An 11,953-nucleotide genomic window follows, 5' to 3' on the forward strand; every position below is an offset into this window, starting at 1 on the left:
TTGTTCCGTTATTTACCTCATTTTTCGCATCCAGTGCCAAAACACGAGTTGAGAGGGTTAAGAAGGGGTTCTACGAGATCTAATTGAAGTGGATTCTTATAATTTTGACTTGACAGAAGCATCACTTGAACAGGAAATTGAGAACGCGGATCGCTACACGATCTGCTTTTTAAAGCCAGCTTGTTCCGCAATCACTTGAAACACTGCTTCAAAAGCAAGCAACGTTTAAAACTAGAACTACATTCATTTTATGCATGGCCGCCTCTCTTAAAATCACCAAAGCTTTCTGGCACTCGTTTACCAAAACAGTGTTCAATACTGTCACAGAGGAAGGCGAAAACGCGCAGTTAGCAAGCGTAACAAAAGGTCAAATACGACTTGGATTTAAACTTTATGAAGGATGAATTCTTCATGTAACTTCCTGAAATCTGGCTAGCTTCATTCGTCGAAGTGTGGAAGGTTTGCACAAGTGGGCCAGTATGAATCATTCATCTCATCGACGTTGGAAAATGTCAACAACCAGTGCTGATTACTGCTGATCAGCTTGATGAAACAGTGAAGCATGATCGAGAAGAAGCATTACCGGATTTCACGTTGATGCTCATCAGAGAAATAAAATCGTCAGAACGCAAGTTAACAGAAATAACCACCGGAGTAACTATTCGGAGGACAACACCGATCAGCGCACTTCATTCAACCCAAACCAAGGTAATTACCGCAAGACAGCCAACGAGTCAGAAGTTTTCCAGACCGTCTTCGGTATTCTATCACAAAAAATGTGATTAAAAGGTGGGGTTGTGGAACACATCACGATGGAGAGAAACGGCGCTGCTGAGAATTAACGCCAGCTTAAGCAACGTTCGAAGCGGAATAGGTGCTGCGCCTTGAATACGGATGCAAGGATCAACACTGCGGACTGAAAATATATGTTAGGACTGCGGATTTACGGCTTGTCTAATTGCCTCGCGGACGGGAGAAAAAGTTAGTGCTGTTCCACTCAACGTGAAAGCTGTCAAGAGCGGAGCAGCGATGGTGCGGAATTCTATTGGTGGCACCATTCTGCTTTCGTTGACACCACCCCTCATGCTGTTCCCGTTTCTTACGCCACTATTAATGAATTGAACAGATGATTCAGAGAATTTGAACATAGAAATTCATTTTTCCCCCCTTCGCCGTGCTCGCACCCTTTCTCCACGAACAGCTAGAATGGTTTCCTCCATCTTTTTTTTTCTTATTCTGCTAGGAACGATACGAACGGTAACTCTGTTCCTTTTGTGCTTGCTATCATCTCGCTTGTGCTAGAGCCTCTCTTCGCCATTTTGAACGAATTGTTTGTTTCGTTTTCCGTCCATTAGTTTCGCTTACAATCGTAAAACCAACCCAACTCCTACTCCCAACCAAACAAATCTGGGGAGTGCCCGTTAGGTACGCATATAATGCCTGTAATGTTCCTCTAGTGTTCCTTGCACTAAATAGTGCGGACATGTTGGACCAGTGCCAGCGGTTCGAGGAGTTTCAAACGGTTGCGCTTATTTAAAACCCTCGGTCAAGTATCCTACCAAAATGAAGTCTTCACGCAACCGTCAGCCTGCGGTGTCAGAGTCACGTGGGTTCTCAGATGAAAATGCAGTTCACCCTTGCGCAAATCAATCAGAGCGGCCAACAACACAAGTTTTACAATTGGAGCCTTCTTCATACAGCATTTTAAGAGAGGCGATAAAAAGGGACACGTTTAAAACACAGTCATCAATGCTAAACACGCTAAACTGTGGCGATTACTGATAAGCACTCCCCACGCACACTAAACCAAGCCTTAAACAATTGCAAAATTTGGCGTTCGGGAGCAGGGCACGTTTCGTTCGCGAGAAGGAAGAGCTTTTGATTGTTGGTTTTTGCTTGCACACAGCTGCACGGGGTCTACCGTCAAGGTAATTAGCAAATATAATTCAGTGGAAGAATAGTAAACTGGAAAAATCGAACAGCCGGTGCCTGTACTGGCCAATAGCCAGGCTGGGGATTGGCAAGTAGTAGTGAGGTTATCTAGTTTATGCTTGCGAGTTAGTGCTGCAGCTCGTGATCCGATTGCGCTACGTACGGATGATAGCACAAGCCCTACGTTCTGTGGCTACCAGAATGTCCGCGTCACAATACGGCACGCTGATTATGCCAGGCGTGCTAGGCGCGAATGCGCCGGTTTCGCTCGAGGAGTATGGGATGCTCTCCCATAACTACTTTCATAACCCAAGCATTTGGGAACTAGGGAGTAGGGGGAACTCGGGCCTTCTGGAATACCGCCCATTTCTTGCTTGCTTTTTGTATTGTACCTGTAGCGTACATGAATATAAGAAGTACAGTTTGTTGCGGTTGATGCCCTAGGAACCTATGTAAAAAATTACCAACATTTTACTTACATGTACTCCGCTGGTGGTTTGATTGGGGGGGGGGGCGCTGGGCCCTCAATTAGCCAAGTTCCGTAAATAGCCCAGTGCATGCAGACTATACCACCACTTACGGCTACGTAAGCTCTTTAATAGGAAAATATTTCCTGTAACATCGTAAACCAGGAACCACTTTATTTCGCGTTGCAAAACGCTTTAATTTTGTGACAAAGCTCTCCAGTGCTGTACACATTTACAACATTAAAACAGTAAGATTATGCTTTCAAATGCAATGCCCTATCGAAAGTCATCCTATGTAATAAGGTGGTCCAACGTCGCAACAGTGCAAAGCCGTCCCGCCGACTACAAAGACTACAAAGCCGTCCCGCCGACGCGCACGCTGGTGTGAGCAGCATGCGGGGAACGCTGGTTAACAGTTCGCTGCGCCATCCGCACTATGCTCCCTGAATGAAAACCTCCCTCACCCTGCGCAGCCGCATTGGGAGTTTCCTATCCCGCTCGCCACAAACGAGCCGTTAGCTGCTAAAGTTAGCCAGCTTTACTTTAAAATAACAAGGGCTCGCAATTCACTCTTACTTTTTGAATTACGAACAACAATCACGTAACTGCTCACCTTCTGAGATGGTGAATTTCGAAAGTGCTATATTAGCTCATTTGGTTTCACATTTATAAAGGCTATTGCAAGTGATTTTTCGCGATGTACAGATGGGTATGGCTAGTATTTGTTCAAAACTCCTGTAGCGTCGTTGATGAAATTGCATAAATGGAATTTAAAGCTGCTTTTTTTATATTTTTACAATACTTTCGTAGCATTTTCGCGTGGTTTTTATAATTGAGCAGAAATTTAGGTTATAATATAATGGCCCTTTTAAGCGTAGCAGTGAAATTTTCATTATTGTTTAAGGCAGAGTGCCGCTACATGAGAGGCACGTGAAAAAGACAATCCCTACTTTTTATAATTTAAAGCACCACTGTTTATTATAGGATCGATCAAACTTATTTGATAAACACTGCGGGCACTTCACCGCCACCCGAAATCCCATCAGAGAGTCGGTTATTCCATACACTCTTAGGTGACGTGAGCATTTCACGTACCCTCCGATACATCCCCGGATAGTGTCTCCCAATAGTGATCGTATTCGGTATAAGATAAATCGATTGTGCTTGGCGTATAAATCCCAGATTCCTTGTGGCGGAGCTGTAGAAACACGACCTACATAAAAATATTATGCGGATTATTTTACATAACACACCCTCCTTGCCATTCACTGATATTGCCGTAATGGAGAACAATCAGACATAGGTGCTTGTTTTTTCGTTAATTTGTTACGAAAGCACGTGATGTATTGCTTCCTAAACTCGTTAATCTGATAGCACAGAAGTTTGACCGGCGAGTGAATGTCCTGTTTTTTTTGTTAAACGCACTAGCTAGAACTGGCTGAAAGGGAGGAAATTATTTTCGCGTCTGACCATGTAGCTCTGCAGGAGGCATTGGATAAGAGAGGGCAGAAATCAGACCTCAAAAATTTACTCATGTCGCATGCGACATTTCCTGTTCATTCATTTGGGCATAATATTTCAACTTTTGAAATATGCAGCTGTAATGGCTATTTTCGGTACCATTGAAAGCTTTTGATTTCTGCAGAAGTTCGGCCTTCGTGCTAGCGGCAAGCGTTGTTCACACGAGGGATGGGTGAACAAAACAGCGTTTTGTTCAGCACCATAAGAGCCCCAAAGAGTTCGGTCATAAGAGTTCCAGCACGCCGCTTTAAACTGGCCGCAAGGGCGGTCTTCGAATACCAGTTCGCCCTTCCCGAAGTATCCGAGGCTCCTCGTTCATGTCCAGTGCAAGCTGTCCTTAGCAACAGTTGCTGCCGGTGCTTGGGGAATATTTGTCTTCGTCTCACACAAACCAGGCAGTAGGATGTTAGACCACTCCCAAAGCACTCATTTAAGAAACGTTATTTTTTGAACAAGGGCGTGCCCGTACCAGTGGTGTCGCGCATTGCTCATGAGCTCTTTCTGACAAAACCCTGCGGGCTGCAACGCACGCCCGTTAAACACAATTACCCAATACAGTTACCACTACCCTTCCAACAGTTGACGGCTCAATTCTTGCCAGGGGTTGCCACACACGAAGTTACGCTGGCCGCCCCATTTCCACGCATCACTTCGAAGATCAGCACTTGGTCAGTGATAAAAAGAGCAGCGTTCTTTACAACAGGATTCATAATACTTCGAAATGGCGTGTCTTTAACTACCACCTATGTGCAGGTTTGGCCAGCCCAACATATACATAATTTTTTGTACTTTTTAAAAAGCAATATCGCCCATTGTTGTTATTATGAAGAAGTGCCTAATTCAAAAAGCGAATTTTTATCTATTTTTATTTAAACAAAAGTAAATACTACAACTGAAACAGCACATTTAAAGCTTTCAGCACTTTTTTGTCGTTAAAGCAAGAAATACTGCCATTTTCACTTGTTTTTATAGAATGCTACACACTTAAGTTTCTGCTTCTGAAAAGCCTAAGTATAAAAATTTTCTCGGGTTCCACATTGCATCTAAAAGTGCCGAGGACCACATCCTCTTTGAATATAAAAACACCACAAAAACTGCTTGCTTTCCTCAAGCATTCAGCTCCGAAGAACTTCTCAAACCAACTTTATAAACCATTTTCGTTATTTGCATATTGACATTCAGGAAAAAGTTTTTTTAATTTCACTGGTTTTTTTCGAGTGGTTGTCTTCTCGGAGTGAAGAAATATTGCAACAATGGAGCGTGATGATCGTGCAGCATAAAAGTGTTTTTATCACATAAAAATTTAATATATTCTGCGATATTTCTCTAAATAAGTTTTGCCCGAAGGTTAAAAACATGTACTCCTTTCTTGCCTGCAGAATACCCCGAGCTATTTTACTTGGAAGTACTCGGTTATTCCTCTCCAAACTATTCATGTGGTGTATTTTACGTTATGGAGCTGAACTCTACTTTGCGTGAGTATTTTCCTAGAATGTTGAATATTGTTGTTTAATTTATTTTTTAATTCACTGAAAAGCTTGAGAAATGGTCTCTTTATGGTTTCCTAAAAAGAAAACTGCACCTGTTGCAGTAATGACATACTTCCCTTTCCGAGTTAGTGAATATTGTCCAGATCGGGTGTTGAAAAATATCGTTAAAAATTTTTGATATGGTGGAAAAGATTGTTTTCGCCGCCGGCGCCCTAGAAGCAAAAAACAACAATACCACCGTCCCTACCGTCTGCCTCGACGACGCAAAACTAACTAGAATCTACTGACACCAGGCGTAGTCATTCTCGGTGCGCAGATAGCGAACACAAAATTGCCTGTAAGCCGACACAGACGCACCATGTTCCGTCCATATCACTCCATCCTGTTGGGCAAGAAGGCTAACATTACCAAATAACAAGCTGATTAGCTGGACTCTGCGCTGGTTGCGGAAACATGTCAGTAGCAATTCTAAGAAAATTTTGTTCATGTCTGACGTAGTGTTCAATTGAGCATCTCGACGTGTAACGAAAGTGAAAAGTAACTTAAGGAGCCAACATGAAATCAGAAACGGCCGTTTTGAATTGGATTTTGAAATTATAGACTTGATCGAAGAGTAGGTTGATGAGGCGGAACGCTATAAGCTCTGCTTCTTTCTAGTTAATGCTTGCCTCAGCTATTGAATACAGGGTATCAGGAACAAGCAAACTTTAAAAACAATATCTACATCTTTTCCCGACATGGACGTCTTTCTCCGAACGTTCAGAAAGTGCTTATACCTGTTCACCAAAAGCGTTCGCAATGCTATGAAAGGGGACCACGCGAACTTGCTATCAACCGTGGCTCCTAATGAAACGCAAACGGTCCCTGCGTAATCAAACGTAGGGCCATCTAAAGCTTTCGCCACAGAAAGATCCGCATCAATGAAGTCTGGTTACGAAAACATTGTGACGTCCCAGCAGGGCTCATCTCGGAAAAACTTCGTTGGACTCGCCCCCCCCCGTCAATCGAAATGTGCCAACAACTTTACAGATCCAAAAAAGTCCCACAAGACGGAAATGCAGCCAAGGAAAACCGTCTGCGCCGATGCGGCCGACTTTTAACGTTGCATTCGAGCAACCAAAGACTAAACTTCACGACTCACAAAAACTCCCGTAAAGCAGCAAATTCAGCTCGTAGAGCCACGCACTGAAAACGCCCAACTCATGACAACCAGCATCTTCGCCATCCGGATACCACTACAGATCCTCTGTCATCCGTGCCATCATTACGATACCGGACATTTCACAAGTTGCCACGAAGGTTGCGACATCAAAAAAAAAAAACAGAATCCTACGAACACGAATGTTACGAGTCCCTTTCCGAAATGCACTCGTACAACAATAAGCTAAGATTAAGAAATATTAGTTCATTCCTTCCTGGCTCATTGACGTGTACACATTCGCATGTTCAAAGTGGAGCCCCGACGTAAAGTGGACATGCCCCAGAACTGTTCGGAGCGCTGCGTAGGCGCGCACTGATACAAGTAGTTGAACTTCCGCTAAGCGTTTTATGGCAACTGCGATGCTTCCTGCGACAACATTGTAACTAGGCGACCGTGAGAATAGCTGACAGGAGGTCCTGCAACGCGACCGTTCGGCGGAAACGCGGCGCAGTGAAAAAAAGTGTTCAATGGCCAATCACCACGATGTGAGCGTGCAGTTGGTTTCGGTAATTGCTAGCGGCAAACATGCGAAGTGTGGCGGTGGATATGATGTTGAATCCCTCTCGGGGGTATGCACCATTACCATCACTATCGTGTAAATACCCCTGTCATCAAAGATATTGTCATGGAACATCTGTGTGGAATTGCCCCATAGCGGCATAACCCGCTATCGAAGACGACAAAGAGGTGGCTGGCCAGAGCTGTTTCGTGGCCGCGTGTATATAGATCATCCTTGTAAAGACACTGTTGTGCTATCGTCCAATGTTCGTCTGATATTTTAATTGAAGCCTCGTAACATTTTAGGGGAGGTTGCGGGGTTCAGTACTATCCCGGTACCGATCTTTACCACGTCTCGGCTCATGAAGTGATCTTATCCTGGCTCTTCGAATGCATGGGCCCACCACAGCCCCGGTGAGCCATGTACGTGATCACTCCCCAGCGCTGTGTCCCATGCCCATGACCCGCCTAGACCAGACGAACTGACCAGCCACGACCAGACCTACCGCCGACGACGTTCCCCGCCCAGATGTCCAGCGCTTCTCCGAGGGCTGTGGACACGGCCTCGTGGGATCGGCGGTGATCTCAGGTGCTCCAGGGCCGGTGCTCATCACAACCTCTACCATCATCGGGGCGGGGGGGGGGCAAGGACTTCATTGTATATATTAAATGCAGATCATTTCAGTAACTCACGATGTCACCCGCGTTGACGTCCGTAGTCCACACCGCACCCCTCCCTACTATATAAAAAATACTATCCGGGGCCCGGTTCCGATCACTCGACCCTGCGGGCGGAACGCAATGTACATGGTGCTCTACCCACTGCGCCACAAAGCCGACACAGAATGGGACGCTACGAACGCGCCTTATATCGTTGACTCATTCAAATTACTGCTGATGAGCGCTCTCTCGTCAGCAGTTGCCACAAAAGTGCAACAAGATTAACGTAACGCAAACTTCTTAAAGTCGTGCGCCCCCGGAAATGCTCTGCATTTGATCGTGCCCCTCGCGAGGGGCATGTTTCACTGCGTCTTCTCTCGGTCGCGGGACCCGTGGGGTCATTTGGCGGAGGCGCGGCACAACTCGGAGCACTTTCTTTGCAAAAGCTCCTCTAACGCGCGGCAAATATAAAATAGGGATGACGCGCTTTCGAGGCAATCCGCCGACGCGGCTGCTTTGTGTACAGACTCGGCGGCGAGCGTCCCGGGATTCTGGTGCCGACGGAACCCCATTTTTTATAAATGTTAGGGTAGCAGGACCACGCTCACGCGACTAATCTGCAGCGGCAAAAGCACCGCTTTTTCTTCGCTGTTTTCATCGCATTCCTCATCAGCATCACCACCTTTCCCTCACCACCCTCTACCGTACTCCGCCGGTAGTGATGTAACAGAACATCTATGTGAACAATGCCCATCGCGCCATGACCCCTCACCGAAGATGACGGAGAAAAGGTGGCTGGCCCGAGATGTTTCATGGCCGCTTGTACATAGATTATTCTTGTAAATACATCGTTGTACCATCGTCCAATGTACATCTCATCTTTGAATTGCCACCACGTAAAAATATCTCCGCAGCGGTCTGCCCGGGTGACTAACCCGGCTGTCCGCTGCTGCCGTAACATGCTGTAGAAGAAGTGACAACTGGGCTAGTTGGTAATGCATAAGGGACATCTTGAAGGTAGCGCACTTAAACACGGGCACTAGCGAAAGAAACGATAAACCACAGCGCTGACTCACAACTGATTTTTATTAGAACAGACACACACTTAAATACTACAACCCAAACCCATGTCACCAGTCATCTACATACGTCACAATCCAGCGTATCATTTCTAAAACATGAAAGGCATGAAACAGACTGTGTGGATGAAGGCGCGTGTTATATTTACGTTACAGAGCGATTTAAAAATTCAAACTCACTCTCATGTAAATGAATCGACGGCACACTCAAGCTCCACACCCCTTTTTTCTTATATTATATGCCTCAATAATCTCGCGTGTTAACTTATCCCTGTGCACAGATAAAAAAGGGCCAATCTCCCAACGAGGGTGACTCGAGTAAATGCGTCGCATGGGGGGTGTGTGTATTGCGTTAACGTTTAGTGTTTGGGAAGTTGGTGGTAGTGAATGCGTTGTATCAGCAGCTTTTTGATGTAGTTTGAATGAGTCAAGGATATAAGGCGCGTTCGTAGCCTTCCATTCTGTGTCGGCTTTGTGGCGCAGTGAGTAGAGCACCGTGTACCTTGCGTTCCGCCCGCAGGGTCGTGAGATCGAAACCAGGCGCCGGTAAGTATTTTTTTATATAGTGTAGGGGGAGGGGTGCGGACCTGTTGTTGAGAGCGAGGAGGGTAGCGTGATGCAGGAGACGAGGAGTGGGGGAGAGGGCGCACCTGGAACGGCTGTTGCGGACGCCGAGGCACGTCAACGCCGACAACGCCGGGTGACATCGTGAGTTATTGAAATGCTCTGTATTTAAAATAACCGTTTCCTCGAACGCAGGCTCGCAATTGCACTGAGATACGTGTTGAGCCACGTGCGAGGAGGTGTCTCCTCCTAATACCCTTCCCTGTTCCAGCAACCTAATATTGATACATCGGATTGTCTGACCAATATACACATAACCACAAGGAAATGGTATAAGGTAGACAACACACTTTTTGCATGGAACAAAAGGGGACACATGCTTCACCCCGCAACCCTTTCCGCTGCCGCGCGACATGCCTTTAAGCTTCCTGTCAACAGACCCCAAAATTTTGCCAAGTTTATTAGGTGCCGAAAATACAACACGCACACCGAAGCGACCGGCGACATTTTTCAAACCGTGGGACAATCTGTGAATATATGGGAGTACGGCAGGAAATTTCTTCTCTGCCGGTGGTATATCGTCACGCATTGCGCATGTGCCCATCTTTACCCGTTTGATAAGCTTCTGAACCCTGAGACGAATGACGTCACTTGGAAACCCGGCATCTTTTAACCTTTGTAACTGCTTGAAAAAACTAGTGCCAATCGCTTCAACGCAAGAATTAAAGAGTGCCGACCGCAAACAAGAGAAAGCAATGCCGTTGATCACTTTTGAGTGTCCTGAATTAAAGTTCAGGAGCGGCTTCTCAGAGCGAGGGCTATACACCCAACACACGTGGTCAGGTTTGATTTCTAACTGTATATCAAGGAACTGCAGCTTGTGTTCTCGGGGTACCTCATACGTAAGCTCTAATCCCAGACCACAATCTGTGAACACCTGAACAATATCTCCAACAGTTTTACGCATATCACAGGGTTGAACAAAAACAAGAAAATCATCTACATATCTGAACACGTTTGTGACTACACTGCTGACGTTTCCTTGGATGTATTTGTCTACTCGTCCTAAGAAAATCTTGCTCCGTACAGGCGCAACTTTCACCAACACAGTCTGTTTCATGCCTGTCATGTTTTAGAAATGATACGCTGGATTGTGAAGTATGTAGATGACTGGTGACATGGGTTTGGGTTGTAGTATTTAGGTGTGTGTCTGTTCAAATGAAAATCAGTTGTGAGTCAGCGCTGTGGTTTGTCGTTTCTTTTGCTAGTGTCCGTGTTTAAGTGCGCTACCTTCAAGATGTCCCATATGCTGCCGTAACACCGCCCTAAGCCTCCCCTGCAGACCTTGCAGATCAAAGGAGCGGCAGATGCTGGCCTGAACGGGCAACTTCCGACGACGACGCACAAACCAGGGCGGTATACGTGGCAACACTGCCTTTCACCCAGCGTCAGCGGAAACACGCGTGACCAGCCGGTCACGTGGCCAGTTTCGACGCCCATAACAGCATACAAGCTGCCGGTGCCCAATTGTTCGGCAGCAGTGACGGTACTGCGCACACCACCCTAAGCGTCCCCTGTATACCTTGCAGGTAGGTTTTCTCAATTAGGATTGTGTGTTTCCATTTTTTTTTTATTTTTTCTGTCGCTGTTGCTGCTGCCCAGTTTTCATTTCTTGATGTTCTTGAATACGGTTTATAGCTGATCAAAATGACAAAGGAAGGTTGATTGAGTGATTGTTTGTAGGGTTTAACGCGCCGACGCAACTCGGGCGATGAGGCGCGCCGTACTGGAGGGCTCCGGAATACTTTTGACCACCTGGGGATCTTTATCGTGCGCCGAAATCTCGTGCGCACGGGAGTTTTTGCTTTTCGCCTCCTTAAGAAAAGCAGCCGCCGCGGCCGGGAATCGAACCCGCAACCTTGTTCTCAGCAGCACACCACCTTAGCCACTGAGCCACCGCGGCGGGGGACAAAGAAAGGGGTAAAAGTGTTGCAAGAATTTAAGGAAGAGATGACGAATGATCTGAGGCTTTTCAAAGAGGAATTGAAACGTAGCATTCGATCTGACGAGCGAAACCTACGCTTAGAGATAGAACAAATTGAGTAAAGTCTTGATTTCATGAGGAAAGCCTTTGATGAGGCAAATAGACGTTGGTCAGCGGTGACAAAAGAAAACGGTGTCCTAAAAAAAGAAAATGAAGCACTCCGGCACAAAGTTTACACGATCGAGAACAAGCTGAGCACAAGTCATCACAATTTCCTGAAAAATGAACAATATTCCCGAAACAGGAATATTGAAATCACAGGTATTCAAGAGGAACCGCGCGAAAACCTTGTTGCCATTGTGCAAAAGATCGGTAAAGCTGCCCATGAAACCGTGTCCCCAAATGACATAGACGTCTGTCACAGAGTTCCAACCAAGAACCCCGGCAATGCAAACATTGTCGTTGAATTCCAACGCCGTGAAAACCGGGACAAGTTTCTTGAAAAGGCACTTCAGAAGCGTGTAACAAATGAAACCCTTGAATTAGGATCGGATGAG

General features: G+C 46.0%; 1 long non-coding RNA gene across 1 annotated transcript in view; it reads left to right on the top strand.

Moving 5' to 3' along the window:
* The window catches only part of LOC144141423 (uncharacterized), a 50,778-nt gene extending 45,381 nt beyond the window's left edge, over positions 1-5,397 (top strand). The window contains exon 4 of the long non-coding RNA XR_013316592.1: positions 5,300-5,397. This is a non-coding gene — a long non-coding RNA (uncharacterized LOC144141423). The remainder of the gene's footprint in view (positions 1-5,299) is intronic.
* The last annotated feature ends 6,556 nt before the right edge of the window (positions 5,398-11,953 follow it).

The sequence above is a fragment of the Haemaphysalis longicornis genome, unplaced genomic scaffold, assembly GCF_048455015.1.
Source record: "Haemaphysalis longicornis isolate Haplotype H1 unplaced genomic scaffold, Haemaphysalis longicornis Haplotype H1 scaffold_6, whole genome shotgun sequence".
Lineage (NCBI taxonomy): Eukaryota > Metazoa > Arthropoda > Arachnida > Ixodida > Ixodidae > Haemaphysalis > Haemaphysalis longicornis.